Source organism: Copadichromis virginalis, linkage group LG14, assembly GCF_057382275.1.
Source record: "Copadichromis virginalis isolate Kocher_CV1m ecotype Utaka linkage group LG14, C_Virginalis_male_GT1.1, whole genome shotgun sequence".
NCBI lineage: Eukaryota > Metazoa > Chordata > Actinopteri > Cichliformes > Cichlidae > Copadichromis > Copadichromis virginalis.
Genome location: NC_140631.1, coordinates 6,922,880 through 6,927,824, shown reverse-complemented (window position 1 = coordinate 6,927,824; position 4,945 = coordinate 6,922,880). Strand labels below are relative to the sequence as shown.

The 4,945-nt window shown below is 40.5% G+C and overlaps 1 long non-coding RNA gene across 1 annotated transcript; it reads right to left on the bottom strand.

The window, feature by feature from the left end:
* Positions 1 to 1,737: 1,737 nt before the first annotated feature.
* LOC146693316 (uncharacterized) lies at positions 1,738 to 3,354 on the bottom strand. Its single transcript, XR_014923850.1, has 3 exons — positions 2,520 to 3,354; positions 2,323 to 2,434; positions 1,738 to 2,242 (listed from the first exon to the last, which is right to left on the bottom strand). It is a non-coding gene; the product is annotated as an uncharacterized LOC146693316 (long non-coding RNA).
* Between the last annotated feature and the right edge of the window lie 1,591 nt (positions 3,355 to 4,945).

Below are 4,945 nucleotides of genomic sequence, written 5' to 3'. Positions count from 1 at the left end.
CGATTGACAAAAATCAACTCAAAATACTCCCACACAACAGAACCTCCTCTATTCCTCGCTGGCTCCAAATCTCTCAGTAGAAATATCAGTGGTTCGCTATCTGTCACCATCAAAACACTCCACAAATCCCGCGAATGATTCGCTTCCTTATAAACCATTGAATCAGACACCGAAGCAGTTAGGTTCTAAATGAAGCTTCGGACATCGCTGATCACGTGACTCTGGCCAAACGAATCAAGCTTCGACACAGTGCTTCCGAAGCAGTGTGTTGATTTTTTTGACACATGCACCGGAGCTTCAGCTTCAAGCGGACCATCACTAGTCTGAGCGCAGGTTCGAGTCCTGGGCCCTGTTTCAGGAAGCCGGTTTAGAAAACTCAGAGTGAAAAACGATACGCAGGGTTGAGTAACCCCGAACTGTCCAACTCGGAATATTCGGTTTCAGAAAGGCTGATAACAAGTAGTTCAATCAACGCGGAGTTGCTTTAACCCCAAGTGAAGCGCGCGGACGAGGATACATAAAGCCCTGATAAGCGGAGCACAGATTAAGCGAGTCACCATGGAGACGGAGGGAAAGAAGGCGCGGTCAATGTATTTTACAGCGCTTGAGGCCGAAATCCTGATGGCAGCATATGCTGAAAACATGCAAATTCCGTGGAAAAAAGTAACACAGCCTCAGCTGCAAAAGACAGGGAGCATGCATGGCAAAACATAGCCGACAGAGTCAATGCGTGAGTGTTAATATAAACATTGATCTAGGGATTTCCACCCATTTAACACGTTATTTTATCATATGTTATTTTATCATATGTTATTTTATCATATGTTATTTTATTTGTTATTTTATACATTTTATTTTGTGATGTGATGTGAGCGCAGGTGCAACCCAACAGGCCCCAAACGTTCCTGGCAGCAAGTAAAAATGAAATATAAAAATATAGTCCAAACAGGTAAGGTGTAATTGTATTATGAGCCATAGTGCTTGGTCTGTTTGTCCCATGTAAATCAATTGCAGTTAGAGGCAACATTAATTTTCTTTCTGTAAGCACTTATTGAAATTATCTGAGCACATTACAAGTACATATTTGCTTACTCTGTATGCTCAAATGTGACCCGTTATAGCCAACAGAAAAAAAGCAGAGGTCCGAAAAACAGGTGGGGGTCCTCCACCACCACCACTCACAGAGGCTGAGCAGTTGGCCCTCAGCCAAAACAGTGGGCGCCCTGTGGCCGAAGGCATCTCTGCGGGGACATCCTCTGAGCCAATAACCCCGCAAGACACAAGTGCCTACATAGGGGGTAAATTCAAAATAATACATGATGCGCATACATCCTTTCTTCACAGTCACCTTTGCAGTGCTGCTCATTCATTTGATAAACTCTTTACCATAATGGATTATTTTGTAGTGAAGTTATTTTCCTACTGATTTTGCCTTCCCTCAGTCTTGGTTGTCTTTGAGAGCATAATGACAATGAAGTGTAAGGTGATTGGTATGTTTGTTAATTGCCATTTGGTCCCTTGTAAGTTATGAGTGACCTGTATAAACCTCATATTCTATCAGTTGATGGTGGTGGTGTACTGCATCTGGTGCAGCCTCCTGTTGAGCCAGACCAACATGCAGTTGTGAGTAGTACTCCACAGATTATATGAGTTTACAGTAGAACAGCAATGTTGTTTATTTCTTTACTACAGGAAAATAATGAAGAAACATTGACAGCTGTTACAGAGGAGGAAGCAACAGAGACACTTTATGAGGTTTACATCTTTTAATACTTTGTGTACAGGAAATACAGGCGACCAATAAAGCCAGTTGAACAAAAAATCTGTTTATTCTTCTTTCAACATGTTGAGGTGATGGGTCAAAAGAAATGATTGTGACATATGGTGTCTCTGACTGCGCTTCCATCTTGTATGTCTGTGGGAGGGTCAGGATGTTCATGGTTTGGATCACTGCTGATGTTTGGTTCAGAAGGACAGTGTTCTCCTCTAATTGTGGCAATGTTGTGTAGAATCACACATGCCACAATAATGTCACATGCCCTTTCTGGGGTGACCCTGAGTCTTTGCAGGCACTGGAACCGGGCCTTAAGCATTCCGATAGTCATTTCAATTCTGGCTCTTGTCCTGCAATTAGCCAGATTATATCGCTGCTGTGGGCCCGGGTCAGGGTCAGAGTAAGGGGTAAGCAAATAGGGTAAACATGGATACTCCCTATCACCAAGCAAGTAGCCAGTGAACTCTCCTAAGACAGAAGGATACACTTCAGTTCAAATGTCCCTGAAGCAATTGGTCTTTATATATTTTAAAGTATTCTCAACTCACCATGTCCAAATTTTGTGCTCAGTGTACATTCACGGAATATTTGTGAGTCATGGACAGAGCCTGGCCACTTGGCTTCCACATTTGTGATAATGTTGGCAGCATCATATATGATCTTCACAGTGCAGAGAACACAAATTAGCATCCATTACTATAATGAAATGATTTGTTAGTTTGAAATGCTACAGGGAACTATGTACCTGTACATTAATGCTGTGGAAAGACTTCCTGTTCACATAGTCTCCTTCATTTACTGAAGGAGCAATGATTGGAATGTGAGTGCCATCTCTACAGCCAACCACGCCTGGGAACCCTGAAAATAAATGTAAAATTTAAGTAGTAGTCCAAGTATCACCACATCATAAATTAAGTTTTGGTCATCCTGATACCTGCAATTTTGTGGCATCCCTCTTTGATGAATCTTGTGGGTCTGTGACCGGGGAACACCACAGACGAGTACAGGAGACGTTTCAGTGCAACTGTAACATTCCTGACTGCCCGACAGACGGTAGCCTTGGAAATGTGCTCAGCGTCACCAATATTATACAGAAAGCTCCCGTTTGCAAAAAACCGAAGTGCAATACAAATAATATGTACAGAACTGAGAGCATGTCCGCGATGTGTCACATGCGTAATATATGGCCTGAGGATGTTATCCAAATAACTTATAGATTGTGCTGAGAAACGGTAACGTTCGCACAGGAAATCATCAGGAAATGATAAAATGTCCAAACGCGCTCTGATCACTCTCTCCCGGCGGAGAGCTCTGCGGAGAATTTGGGCTTCACGATCTACTGGCTCTTCAAGGAAGAGGCACGCCATGTCTGACACTTCCTACTGTCAGGTTTCCGACAAAGGGGCGGAGACAGTCAGGGTTAGTTGTAGTAAACCTGCTAGGGGCAGGTTAGCTTCACGGAGTGTGTCGTCATAGTGACTCACTGAGGCTTCATCTGAACTCGCTTTGTGAAACCGAAAACCCAGAGTTTTCGTTAACTCAGGGTATACTTACTCAGTTTTTCCACTAAACCGGCTTCCTGAAACAGGGCCCAGTACTTGGAATGGAAGACGACTCGTTTGGAATCTTTTATGCAATTAAAAATAAACTAAATATAATTAAATTAATATATTAACAGCTTTTAGGAATTGTGTTAGTGCAATGTTTAACTCTTTTGAAATCACAGCTTGTTAAAATGATCTTTGATTTTCCAAATTCTTGCTGGTAGATACTCCAATAAAATAGCTTCAAACAGACGTGGTTATGAACTTATTGACAGCAGTACACTAACTACATGTAAATAAAAATTAACAACCGCAGGAACGTAACAGCTTAATATAATTTGTAGATAACAATTTATAGTTAGATTAATTTCTTATCTGGGTATTGGACATACAAAGTTATGTTGCAATGTAGGAAAAAATTATAAGAACAACAGAATAGTTGGTGCTGATGTCAGAGATAAACCAGGGTGAAAGGCATCGCCATCTGATCAGTGTGATGTGGAGATTAGCAGAAAGTAGGTGGAATAAACCACACTAAGTGTGAGAGAAAAACAATGACAAGTAAAGTAGAAATAGAAAAGACAATACTACAAAGGAAATAGTATTATGAATACAACATTTTGTATCTCTGATATGCAGACAGAATCCCAGCCGGTCACAGCATATGGCAGCCCCTTCATGAGCCTGGTAGTGCTGGAGATTTCTTCCTGTTAAAAGGGAGGTTTTCCTTGCTGCTGTCGCCATAGCTTTTGATCTTTTGTGTGAGTGTCTCTCTCTCTCTGTGTGTGTGTGTGTGTGTGGTGGTCATGTTTGTATGTCTTGTCTAGCATTTATTTTTCTTTCCCATAATTAGAACTCCTCGGCTGCAAAGACAAATTTATGGTGGCGATTCTAAGTGTCTTTTGCAATCTTTTTATTCATTTTTAATTTTTTATTAATGATTTGTTGTGTTCCTGTGCTCCATGAATTTACAGTGGATGGAACGTCATTGCTCTGAAACTGAGACCCCTGAAGAGCTGCAACAACCTCCCTGGTTCCAGCTTGATCCACTAACCCTGATTGGAGAACCTTCAAATGAATCCATCTTTTCCATCTTCTCCTAAAAGGTAACAACATGGACTCCTAATTCAAGCCTGTTTCCACTGCCACTCCTCCAAAGTTTGCTGTTATACAACAACCGTTCAGTGAATAAGAACACTGAATTCTGCTGTCTTTTATAGGATACTGGATCTTGGAAAATAGGAATACCCATTAGGAATTTTATGTGTAACTAATATAACTAACTTAATAACAAGATTTGCACAGCTACCATTAGGAATCATTTTATTTGAAATTATACCTTGTAAAAGAAATCAATAAACTTTGACTCTGTACTATTAAATAAAATGTTGCACAAATGCCCATTTTTTTTCTTTTTAACTAATCTCACATAACTTTATTAATCCCAAAAAGGGCCATTTTTGTCTGCTCATTCACACAACCTATAAAAATTAATGATCATAAATATGAATCCAAACGACCCCTGTCAGCTTTTAGTAGTCTAACAGCTAAAGATTAGTACAAATATATTACATTGCATTTTTTGCTTAGTCTTGGGAACAACAATGAGCATCACATTTGGATTCAC